A 14,465-nucleotide genomic window follows, 5' to 3' on the forward strand; every position below is an offset into this window, starting at 1 on the left:
CTTCAAGTCCACTCATTAATTTTTTTTTTTGACATATTTGAAACAGCATTAGGCTATAGATTAGAATAGGCCGAATGATTACAAGAAAAAAATAAAAAGATAGGTGCTAATAATTCTATAAACCTGGACTTCAATTCTCTATTCAGGTAAAAACAGAGGTAATACCTGATCCAGATATACAAAACCAGCTAAAGGTATAGGAAACTTAGCTTGTCTAAGATCACTAACTCAAAAGTCAGTAATCAATGTTGCCTACCAGTAGCCCTAAGACGTCTCCAGCAATTCATTCCTGGAACCTAGACACCAAACACATAAGTTAAAATGTTGCTGTTCCTTTAGAGGGACAGTAGAGTGAGATGACGTGAGCCCTGGTCTGGACCCAGAGCCTTTTCCCAGGTCTGCCACTTACTCACTGTATCACCCTGGACAGCTTGCTTAATCTTGGTAGTCTTTTTTTGCACAACTGCAAAACGACAATGATACAAGAACCAGTCTTGAGATAATGTATGTACAAGTACTCATTCACATAAATGAAAGGCCTAAATTAGTTTATAAATAGGGGACAGAGGACAATAATGGAAGGTAAACTGAAAAGAGTAAATTAGATCTGATGAGAAAGAATTTTTAATTATAAAGAATATACAAATTGTATATTATAAAACATTCTATAGAATTATAAGCTGTATTATCATAAAGAATTATTTTAAAAATAACTACTGAATAAAGGAAAATGCTCATAGGGACTCTAGTATATACAATAGTGGCCCCAAATCTTTACATCCACTCTTTTGTCATATGATTTTGCAGTTCCTCTTACTTAAAAGGCTGTATTCCCTACTCCTTGTTTTGGTCTAACCTGGTAACTTTCTATGACCAACAGAAGATAACAGAAAGAGCTTCAGGTAATGGAAAAAATGTTGACAATATAATTTAAGAAAGTGACTTGGTTACTCATATTTGACTATACAGATAACAGTACATACTGAGTCAATAAATTAAGTCATTTTAGATTTGGATTATTTATGTTAATCAGAAACACAAAGTTTCGAAAACCCTTGCCTTCAAGAATTGATTATACTACACAGTATGAAACTTTCTCTGGACTCTTGAAATGATCCATTCCATTTCTCTCTCTTTTTTTTTTTTCTTCTTTTCTAATAGAAAAATAAACAGAGAACTTTGAATCAAATTTCAAGTGAAACCATCCCTTTAGTAGAAAAACTCACTGATTTACTGGGTATCAATTGCTCAAGAGATAAAATAGTATTAATGGCTTGAGATATATGGCCTGGTTTACATTTTTAGAGAATGACAAGGAATAGCTGTATCTCTGCTTTGTTACAAAATAAAGAATAAAAGGAAAGCAAATGTACCAGAAAAAGTCACTACTAAAAACTCACTGATAAAGATAATAGCTGTGCTTTTTATTTCAAAAATGGCTCATTAACCAGCCATAATTGAGCCTCCTTACCTGCACTTCAGTGTTTATGAATGACCTTGACCAACCCCCTTTATAAACAGCTAATGAAATTTACTAGTGTCAAGTCTCTACAAAATATCCTTTAAATATGGTGTTCCTGGATTTCTTCACATAAACAAACCTGAAATTTATGGATTCATGGAGCATACATGGTCGAAGAATGTGGTAGTCACATAGGCTGTGTAAATAATGAAGTATAAAATAGAAATGTCCCCAAATCGTAATAGCTCCTTTGGGAAATAGCATTTCTATATATATGGCTCAAAACTTCTGAAATCAAAATAAATATTAATATAAAGAGGCATTTTTGGAAACAGAATGATGGTTCCACACTCTTCTAAGAAACAATTTCATCCATGCCCAATGTTTACCTACACCTAGTTAATCATTCTAAGTTTTGACGTTAAGTAAGTTCAAGTTTCATATGAATCTATTTTGACAATTCAACATATTATGGTAACACAAAAGGCAATTTAAGAAATATAAGTTAATTAAACATAACTTTCAGCACTAGTCAAGGTATCATGTAAACACGTCTTATCTTTGTATTCTCTTAAAGTTATCAAGGAAAGGGCTATCTATACCTTTCCTGTCTCTTTTGGGGAAGTATCCAATTAAAACTTTATCTTTACAATTTTATATAATTTTGATTTCATGTATCCTCAAAATAATTATTAACAAAAATCTAGGGGAAACATTCCACAAGGTCACATTTGCTAGTGGGCTGTTAAAATTGTGTTTGATCAATACAAAATGACAAAGGAAATAACAGGGTTTTTTTAAATTGTAGTTGAAGAGCATATAATTAATGTCAGTGTATAATTGCAATTATACCTAATACGAACAACATCTGAAAGAGTGATGTGATTTATTAGCAAGGGAGGTCAATGACACCAATAGTAGAAAGATTTTGATTTAAAAATCTTTGAGAGAAATGAAAATATAGGATACCTTCTAACAATAAAATGTCAAGAAGATCCAGCTTTTTTGCATTTTAATTACTAAGAAATTATTTTTGTAAAATGCAATAGTGTCTTAGTCCTTCAAAATATATTTTGCTTTAGAGAAAGACTGAGGGTCATACAAAAAAAATCCCTCTGTTTGTAATCAAGAGACCTAGGAATTTTATTTCTATCTCAGCTGCATACAAGATGTGCATTCTTGAATGTGTTGTTGTCTTAGTCGAGTTCCCCCAGAAGCAAACCATGGGAAAAGAATTTGGGACTAAGAAGCAAAAAAACTGTAGGGAAGTATGACAGGGAAGAGAAAGAAGCCAAAGTGTGTTATTAAGCAGGTTACTACAATGGTCAACTGAGCTCAATCCTGCTAAAGAATTCTAGGAGACTGTACAACACACCTTGAAGTTATTGCACCAGAGAGTGAAAGAGCTGGATATGTATCCACCAGTTCCTATCTACCTTTGGTGAAGTGCTGCTCCGTGGGTGAATTTACTCCCCAGTAATTCTGGCAGCCAGAGAAAGTCTGAAAGCAAACAATTGCAGGTACTTCCGGTTGGAAGCCATCGGATCAGTGTACAAAGGAATGCTAACTCCAGAGGAGACATGCACAGGGGACTAGTGCTCTCTGCTACCTGTGTTGTCTCAGTTTCTCATCTGTAAAGTGGTGATGCTATTGCTGAGTGTACCTACCTTTCAGTTAATGTGAAGGTTAAAGTGAAATATATGTGAAAAAAAAAACTTTGAAAACTTTTGACTTAAAATAAACATTAAATATTATTAAAATATAAAAATAGGCCAGATAATCTCCAGATTTCTTTCATGTTTACATTATATGTCTTTTCCCATAAACTTCAGATGACTAGGACTGGTATAACTAACCTTCAGGATTATAAATACTAAATTGAAAGGGTGGAGTGTATAGTTCTTACCAATATGTTTTTAAAGTTTTTTAAAATTAGTAATCCATCTTTTACATGTGGCAGCTTGGAATGCTTAATTACTCCATGCTGGTCAGATGAAGGATATCTAAACATTCATGATTTATTCCCTACAACTTTACAGAAAATTAAGGTAAAAGTCTTTACCAAAGGGATTAGTGCCTTGAATTGTATTTCTGCTGCTTATGCAACACACAGTTAGTCTTTGGAATAATGCTATTTCTAATGAGAAAACTTCAGTCTCTGCCATAGGTTTTTGCAGTCTCAGAATTTTAGACATAGTTTCCATTAAATAATGTACTTTCCAGTACTACTAATGGTGCCAATACCAGATGAAAGATTTTAGGATTCTGAGCCTCAAAGCAAGACATACCAAGAATGAACACTTAATCATGGTAACTTTAGCTTCTTTTCCATCAAAATAGTTTTTTTATTATTTATTTAAATAAATAAGAAGATAGAAGGTACATCATCGTTTAGAAGGTTTTTTTTTTTTTTTTTCATCTCCAACTTTAAGTATGAGCTACTGTGGTGTTCATTACTGTTGACTGTTATAACATTCATTAGATGATCAAACTAAACCCAAAATGGCAAACCCTTTTTCCTTGTTATCGATAATACAGGCACATTATTCCACTGAGGCCAAGACAAAGGGAAGTCTGCAGGAAACTTCTGAAAAATATTTCTTCACTCTTAGGAAGTAGAAGAAATGGTTCTTGTTCTTTGCCAATTTTTCTATTGCTTCTTTTATCTTTTTCTTGTCAATTAGTTGAAGTTTTTTTTCTCATATTAGGGGATATATAAAACTAATTGAAGAAATTAGTTATTTTTCTTTGATATAATTACAAATATTCATTTTTTACTTTATAGCAGATTTTGCAATGCAGCTTTTTAAATATAATCGTCTTTATATGTCCTTGCTTTTGTGTCAGGAAGGCCTTTCTTGCTCTGGAGTAATAAAATAATTTCTCTATGATTTCTTCTACTACTTTTATGCTTCAATTTTTCAAAAATATTTTATCAATTTTGAATTTATCCTGGTAGAACATGAAGTAGGAACACATGTGAGGTAGGAATCTTATGTTCTTACTGTTTTTCAAACCCGTAGTTTTAAATTTTGTTTCTTTTGATTTCACAGTTGAATATACAATTACTCATCCTAAAAGCAATAGGATGAAAGATATACTATTTTCAAAATTTTAATGACCCCTTCTTTGTCTTAATAGTATTATGATTATGAGTCCTATGCAACTAACCATTAGTATTAGTGGTCATTTTTTTTTTCATTTTTCAATCATTCATTTTCACTAAACACTAAGGGAAAAATGAAATAAAATATTCAAAAAGATAGCTTGAACACTGCTATATCAGTATGGTAATGCTTCCACAACTGAATTGTTCCCTGGCAGACATGCTACCAGTGTTGTAGTTTGAAATGTTTATTTATAAATGATGAAATGTCACTTGGGTAAAGAAAAAAAGTTAGTTTAAAGGTATCATTGTCTAATGTTTGAAAATTAAGGTTACACAAAAACTTCCAAGAGCAAATCAATATCTACATAAAATAATATGCATAATTTATAATATAATTTTTACTTTTTCATAATAATTTAAAAGTACATCAGAAAATCTTTAAAATTGTAGGTACAATCAAACAAAACCCATTATCTCCACAAATTCTGTCAGATATGATTCCTCTATATCAGACAGGACTGAGTCTCACACTTTTCTCTGAAGTTCACATGTCTCAAACATACCTACTAGCTGAAGAAGGCACCTCTTACACATATCTTTAATTCCACTTTGAGAATGACTTCTCCATTTCTCCTCTCATTGATTTCTCTCACTAGAGAGAATTTAATTTAAATCGAATTGAATTTTTCTTTCTATGGGGTTGATAATGAAAAACAGGTTGAGAAACACTAGTACAGAATAATAATTCATGAAATACAGTATGAATAATTTGTATATTATATCAGTTAATGATATATAAACAAATAATATTGACTTTAAATCCTGCATCACTAAGAATTACCTGGCTGACGAATTTGTTCTGATTCTCTTTTTTTACTATAGGATAATTTGGCCAATCCTCTTTTTAATCTCTCATGTTCCTTGATCTTCTCTGCTAAAATCGCTACTTTTAATCAGAGAACTTGTTAATGGCAGAAAATGTCTCCGTTTCTGCTTATGAAACTGCTTTACATTCTGATTTACTAAACCCAAATTAATAGAAATGGCTTTTTTTCTTTGTGCATCCTGGCCATACTCAGACCAGCCCTGTCAACTGCTGCTGGTGGCGTTTCACTCTTAAGCATTTTGTTCCTACTTCTGTGTAGGCAAAATCTGTTGTTGAATTTGTTTTAAATTTTAGACTTTTATGTTTAAAAATTTTAATGAACAGTTACTGTTTGGAAGGTACTTCTGAAAAAAAAAATCAGCTTTTCTAAAACCACGGTAAATTTTCCCCTTGAGATGACTTTAAAATGAGGGTAATAATATAACAGTCTACACTTGGGTGATATTACTGACATTTTTAAAAAAGTTTTGCTAACTCCTTGATTTAACTAAGTCATTCAGTCTTTCAACTACCGTAATCTTATTTAAAATTCATGAAATAAATATTTCACAGATATTTTGAATTTTTTATTGTATCTTGAGAAAAGGGGAACTCAATAAGCAACATACACACATATAATTTGAAATTATAAGCCTTGATTTGGGGAAAATAATAATAAATTCAATTCTGAAAAAGACAAAATTCTATTAAGCGTAGAAAGCAAGATGACTGTAAAAACAATCTAGTCACACAAGTCTTATCATTGTTTATGCAACTTCCCCAAAAGAAAGTAATTAGTTTATTAAAGTTAATGCTAATTGTACCAAACAAGTTTTATAACACCTGCTAATTCATTTAATAAGCATTGTTTTGCACCTACCATGCATTATCTTATTCTGTATTTTAGGAAAAACATATTTGATCATAACTCTTTCTACAGAGTATTTACAGTCCTTACAAGGAACAAATACAGACTAGCATCCAATAAATGAAAGATAACTTGATTAAAAATAAATTTGGATGCCTAAATGCAGTAAAGATATAGTAAATGGCAACTTCAAATGAGGATAGAAACAGTGTGGAAATGACAGTGTGTCAAAATAAGTTTGGGTCCATCATTTTGAAAACTCATATAATTTCACTATCCAATTCACATAACACCAAGGAAAATACAGCTGACACTTGAACGACTCAGGGGTTGGGGTACCCACGCATATCAGCCCTACACACGGGGAGACTCACAGATCAAAAATACTATATTTAAAAACGTTATTGTTAATTTGACTTATATAAAAGTTTAGGATAGCCGACTAGGAAAGATATATATACCTTGGGTTCTAAATATTTTCGTTTGTTGATTTGCAGCAATTATATTCTCACTCCTTCATACCATTTAGTTCCATGAAGACAACCTTAAATATATGCTTGAGACAATGAACCTGGAGTTTATATTTACTCAGATTTTTATTTCAAAAATAAAAATATATTTTTCTTCTACTTTAATTGGTAGAAGGCATGCCTTAAGCATCAATTCCCAGACTTTTTGGTTCCAAGTCCCCTTTACACTCTTAAAAATTAAGAACCCAAAAGAGCATTTGTTAATGTTAGCTATATCCATCAGTATTTACTATATTAGAAATTAATACTGTAGCATTTAAACATATTTTACTTACAAGGTATTTTAAAATAACAATAGTCTACATATTACGTTTAATATGCACAGTAGTAAACATTTTTATGAAAAATTACTATAGTTTCCCCCCCAAAAAAAATTGAGAATAGCATTGCCTTTTAATTTTGGAAAATCTATTTAATGTCTGGTTTAACAGAAGAAAACTAGATTTATTGCTGCTTTTGCATCCAATTTGATGTGTTGTTTTTGGTGGGAGTAGATGAAGAAAATCCAGCCTCTCCCAGATACGTAGTTAGAGAAAGAATCTCATGGCTCCTGAGAAGAGTCTGAGGGACACTCCAGTGGTCCTGGGAACCCTTGAGAACAAGGACCCTAAAGCAGATTAGCTGAAGTGGAGGAGTGGCCCTAGTTATACAAAACAAAAGAATATTTTCTGTACCTGTAGTTCCGACGAACAGTTTAACATTCTTTCTAGCAGGGCAAATTGTGTTACTGACTGCAAAACTGGAAGGCCTAGTATTTGCCCACATTGTAATTTTAGTCAGGAACAAATTTTGCATAATTCCTGCCCTTATATGCTTTCTAGTTTCACTTACTTTCACAAGAATGGGAAACAATGTTGGTGTTTCTAAAAAGTGCACAGAAACAAAACAACACATGAAGGAAAATGTAACCTCTAAACTGAATTATTGGACAATTTTACTTGTTAGAAAAAGTTCATTTAGGAGCATAATAAAATATTGCAGTAGGTTTATGCTAAAACATTGGATATTTCCAACTCTTAGACTATCACAATTGTCTCTTCGTAATGCAATTTCTGCTGAAAATGATAAAACAAACAGTATCATCCCTAAGAGTTATTTAGCTGGTTCACAATAAGAAAAAAAAATCAAAATATTGGCATACACTTAGAAAAAATGAACATTAAAAGCCTACATCCCTGTGCTTTAATTTCATGAGAGATTTTTTCATCTCCCCCACTTTAAAATCATTTTCTTCCTTGATTTAACAAACATTCAAAATATCTACTTCATTTTAAAAAGTGAGACCTTTAAAAGAGGGAGAATATATTCAGTTTTCTTTCATTTTTTAAATAAAATATCACTGAGGAGAGCAACACCAAAAAACAAATGAACTTCTTTATAATACAGAACAGATATAATTACACACATATAACTTGGAGTTATTATTAATTCATCTACAAAATGCCAAGCTTTTATTTACCAAGAACAGAATAAAATGCTAATTGGAGTATAATTCAAACTGATAACAAAAACAAGGAAAACCAAGCTTATCTTTACCCTTTAGAACCTAATATTAAACATATCGCTTTGCTTCAAAATGGAATCTTGATAGCCCCATATTCTAGAAAATGGTGACAAAGGTTTTGTCAGTGAATTTTCAAAAGGAAACCATTTTTTCTACATACTAGTATCAAAAGATTAGACTCATTGCTTCAACAGAAAATGTATCAATTATAGGTACTAATACTATCACATTCATATCTGCGAAATTTCCCTTGATTCTTTCAAGAAATGTTGTAATTAAATGTATATTTTATTGATATAAGGAAACCAATTATTTCTGACAAAGTGTTTACTTATTACTCATCTATGGAGCACTGAGTAACCTAAAAACTAGATAAATGACTACATGGGGCCAAACCAAATATTTACAACCTCCAGAGTTACAGTTCAATCGCCCAGTGCCTGGCAGAGCCAGAGTGCCCTTGGCTGCTGCTAGGGGTGCCCCAGACTGTGCTGCATGGGAACTTCTGCTCAGAGCTCCCAGAGGACCCTTTTATTCCACTCAGCAGTTTCCCACCACAGTAACAGGTAGTAAAAATCAGGGCAGGGAATGAGAATAGTATCTCAGGAATTAAGACATAACATGAATAAGAAAACATAACGAAAAAGTACCCTGCTAAGTGTGATAATTTTTTCAGATTGTTTTCTAAATAGAAAGATTAAATATCACCCAGACAGAATATTTTTAGTCATGAAGATTTCAAGTGGAAAGTTTGAATATTTGCCCACCGGTTTTAAAATAGAATACCTTGCAACCTTTGGGGGCCGTATGGTGGGCTCGTGCCAGGGATAGATGAGAACAAGCCCTTTGGCTTCCAGTCCTGTATAGCTTCCACTCAAATAAGGTTAATTCCATCATTTTCTGGTTTAATTCCCATTGAACAACGCAATTATAGCAAATCGATTATCAATATGAATATATTTATTAATAACATGTGGATAATGAACTTTAAATCCTGCCTGATCACATTGTGGGCACCAATGTCATTATGAACCCAGGGAGAATCCAAGAGGTCTGATTAAAGCAAGATGATAAAAATATTGCTTTCTTTTTCCATTATGATAAGCTGTATGATTTATGGACTTTCTGCATTGGCACTCATTAGTCAAATCTTTTATATTTAAACATATCTCATATTATATCCCCCATTCATGTTCATTTCACCCTCATTTCACCTAGGTTTCATTATTTTCTTGAAAGAAAGGACATCATAAAAAGAAGTAACTTACCGGTTCTCATTATATACTCTTCATTCTGCAATGTTTTAATTAAATCCCATTACGCTTATTCAGGGATAATGACTTCATTTTTTATAGATTCTTAATGAATCTGTGTGTGACCATACATATATATTCCAGTATTCTGTTTTAATGTTTTTTCTATATTTTAACAGCATCATTCAACAGGCCATTAATTTAACTTTATGCACATTATCTGGTGAAGACAAATCATTTCACAGTACTGTGTCATTGAACATATTCCAAGTGCTTCAGATTTTTAAATCTATGCAGAAATTTTAAAACTAATCACAGTTACTGTGGAAATACTCTCACTGGGTATGACAGCTCTTTAATTCATTTGAATGTATTTCTATGTTAATTAAACTTTCTTTGGTTCATTTTCAATTTTCATTTCTAATAAAAATCACTATATATTTACTATGTTTACCTGGCACCAAGTTTGATAAATTACAATCGACTTCATTATCTATACCCATAACTTTCCCACCAACTCGATTCAAAAGCATACAAATACACACATACACAGACATACACACACACATACACACACACACACACACACACACACACACTCACACGGTAGAAATGGAGGAAAGGGAAGTGGTTTATGCCTGTTTCCTTTATATCTGAGTTTAGTTCTTACTAATTTAGGGTCATGGCTTCTTTTTATTACTATAATGATTATGTGTTCTTTTATATTACTTATAAATAAGTGCATAGACTTTGGATATGAGATATCACTAGATATAGAGAGTAAATGGATACTCTTTGACATTTCCCCCAAACCTCTCATGCATCCAAGTTCCTTATTGACACTGAAATCACCATTTGGTTTTAATACACAATGTACCCACTCCAATACGAATTACACATCCTATGTATATGAATTATATATAGATCCATGTTCATCCTCAAATTCAAATTGCATCAGAAAAAAGTTTAATTCTTAACTTGAATGTAGCTCAAGACACCTTCTAACTTATTACTAATCAATCATTGTAAATGACAGTATATTTGAAGAAAAAAGAAACTATGCCTTATCTTAGCATGCCTATTAACCCTGAGCAAAGGTTGTATAAGAGATTACAACAGACAAATAATGTTGTCATCTATTTTCTTGAGTTGAAATTCTGTGCCTTGCTATATTCAATTCCTCTCTTCAAAAAGTTTTCATTTGGATGTTTAAAAGAGATTTTATTGGTTACACAGCCATTTTAGCTATCTTCAGGAAAATTGCACTTTTAACCGTGGCTAAACATGAGTCAATATTTGGTTTATTTTTAACTTGCTATAAACCAAATAACAATAGGATTAAAATTTACCAAGTGGAGATATCCTCACATCTTAGAATTTTAAGGCAATACTGTTTCTCTACAAAGTGGATGTAGCTGTTTATTGATCATTTAACGATTCCTATTCTCCAGCGCCTACCTCAGGTCCTACTTTCAGACAGTTCTTCCCAACCACTACAAACCTGACATGTCTCTCCCTAGACCCCTCTCTGGGATATTTTCTGTCCATTATTCTTTAAAGTGTGAGCCACTGGGTTATCTCCATGAAAAGCACCTGGAATGGTTGCTGAGCATGCTAACGCCCAGGTTTCACCGCAGGCCTAATTAATCGGAGCCTCTCCAGGGGATCGTGATGATCTGCATAGTTAAAGAACATCTGGAAAATGAATGCACACAGCAACGTTTTAAAACACATTTCCAATCATTTTCATATTTATGTTCTGAAGTAAAATTATACATATATAATGTCTCACAATTTATTATTATATTTTGGTTTAAACACCAAATATGTTAAAGAAATCTTACATGTACAATTTTAATAAATGTATACATCTGTATGACCTATACCTTGATTGTGAAATAAGACATTTCCATGTCCCCCAATAATTTCCTCATAGCCATTTCTTGTCAATCTCTCCTCCCCCAAACCACCGCTCTGGTCCTAGATTTTTAAAAATATTTTATGTGGTTTATATTATGAGATTGTTTCTCCTACTAATACTTAAAATGAATACTCTCACAATTCCCAAGCATATGGCCTTAGCTTTTCCCTGGATGGTAGGAAAAAAAAAACAAAAAAACTTTCCATTCAAAATAAAATTTGATTAAGAATTAAATCATTTTTAGCAGCTGTGGTGAATTTGAATGCAAATTGAATGTAACTATACCACTCTTCAGATGAAAAATCACATGGATTATTAATTATGGGATAGGTGTATTATAAGGTTATAAAGCATTTCATGTAAGATCCTCAAAACTCCCATCAACAGTGTTAATAATGTATACCTCAAGAACAATATTCTATGGCTAATCATAGAAATGTTGATAAAACTCTATATTAACTATAACTTTTTAACAACAGCAGAATATACATTCTTTCAAATGGATGTGGAACGTTGACAAAGGTAGGTCTCATGACATTTCTTGAAATGTCTCAATAAATTTAAAAGGGTGAAAACAGTTCAGCATATATTTACTGACCACACTGGAATTAAATTAGAAATAAATAACAGAAATATATCTGAAAAGTCTCCCAAATATTTGGAAATTAAAAGCATATTTTAAGTAATCCATCAGTCACAGAAGAAATTGCAAGAGAAATTAGAAAATAGTTTTAAAAGAATAAATTCATTCTATAGACCAGCAAACCTCTAATACCGAAACCAGACAAAATATTACAAGAAAAGTATAGATCAATATCCCTTGTGAATATAGATGTAAATATCCACAACAAATATTAACAAATAGAATCCAACAATGTATAAAAAGACTTATTCATCACAATCAAGTGAGATTTATCTCAGATATTCAAAGCTAGTTCAGCACTCGAAAATTGGTAATCCATCACAACAGGCTAAAAAGGAAAAATCACATGATCATACCATCAGATGCAGAAAAATTATTTGGCAAAATCCAATACTCATTCATGGTAAAAATTCTCCATAAACTAGGAATTAAGGAAAACTTCAGCTTGATAACTGATATCTATAGAAAAACGTACAACTAACGACATACTTAATGGAAGAAACTAGAAGCTTTCCCACTAAGATGAAGAACAAAACCAGGAAGTCCCCACTCATCACTACTTTTTTCATCATACTGGAAATTCTAGCTAATGCCCTAACATGAGAAAAGGAAATAAAAGGCATGCATACTAGAAAGAATGAAGTAAAACTAGTCACAGCTGATATGACAATTATTAAGAATTTATGAAAAAAACTACAACTCTTAAGTGTGTCTAATAAGGTTGCAAAATACTAGGTTCATATTCCAAAACCAGAAGCAAAACTATTTCTAAAACTATCAAACTATTTCATCAATCTACATCAGCCAAAACAATTTTGAAAAAGAACAAACTTTAAAGATTAATATTCCCTGGTTTACTATTTATTACAAAGTTTGTAATAAAACTTATTACTAGGATAATAGTAGATATATAAATTCATGGGCACAATAAAGAGTCCAGAAAGAGACCTACACACCTACATTTTATGCAATGACGCCAAAGTATTTCAATGGAGAAAATAACAATTTTTCAATCTTATATGTACAATTTTAAACAATGGTCCTGTAACAAATGGATATCCACGTGAGAAAATAAATTAAGCCTAAATGTTTCCTCACACTATATGAACTCAAAATTGATAACAATTTTAAACATAAACCCTATCATAAACTCTTCTAGAAGAAAGCACAGGAGAAAATTCCTGTGACTTTGGAGCAGGCAAAGATTTCTTAGGTCACAAAAACCATGAATCATTTTAAAAAATTGATAAATTGCACTTCATCAAAATCAAAAACTTCTGCTCTTCAAAAGACATCATTTAAAAAACCAAAGAGCAAGCACAAAGAAAATATTCACAAAACCACAAATCTTATATCTCAAAATGAGTTTGTATCACAATATATTAAGAGCCCTTACAACTCAACAATTCAAAGATGAATAATCTAAATAAATGGTAAATAATATATGAACAGATACTTCATAAAAGAAAGTATATGAATGGCCAAAACATGTAAGAAAAATCTCACCAGTCTTCATGGAAACTCTAATTAAAACTACATTAATATATCACTATATATCTACTAGAATGGCCAAAATTAAAATCTTTCATGTATGGCTAGTGTGAGTGTAAAGTAATATAACCAAATTTGAAACACAGTTTAATAGTTTCTCATAAAGTTAAACAAACACTTAACATACTACCTAGCAATTCCACTCCAAGGTGTTTACCTAAGATACATAACACAGGTTCACAGAAAGACTTGTTTACATATGTTAATAGTTTCATTCAATGGCCAAAAACTGAAGAAGAAAAAAAAAAAAAAAAAAAAACATGTCCACCAACAGGTGAACTAACAAAGAAAAATTATGGCATATTTATGCAATGGAATACTGCTCAGAAATAAATGGAATTACTGATGCCTCAGCTACATAGATGAATCTCAAAAGCATTATACTGAACTAAAGAAATCAGTATAGCATATGATTGTATTTGCATGAAACACTAGAAGGCAAATATAATCTATAGTGACCAAAAGAAGATCAGTGGTTGCCTGGCTCCAGGAATGAAGGGGCATCGATTGGGAAGAGCCACCAATAAACTTTTCGAAGTAAAGAAAATTTCTGTGATTTTGTGATAGCACTCAGGTGTGAGCTTTTGTCAAAACTCACTGAGCAATATAGTATAACAAAATAGGTACATTTTATGTTACCACAATAAAGTTAATGTTTGTTTTTAAAACAAAATGGAGTTGTTGGGGAACTCAGCATGAAAAATATGAATTTTCAGGTGTCTTTTGTAATAATATCTTCTTTCATTTACAGGAATATTA

This window comes from Rousettus aegyptiacus, unplaced genomic scaffold, assembly GCF_014176215.1.
Source record: "Rousettus aegyptiacus isolate mRouAeg1 unplaced genomic scaffold, mRouAeg1.p scaffold_m13_p_2, whole genome shotgun sequence".
Lineage (NCBI taxonomy): Eukaryota > Metazoa > Chordata > Mammalia > Chiroptera > Pteropodidae > Rousettus > Rousettus aegyptiacus.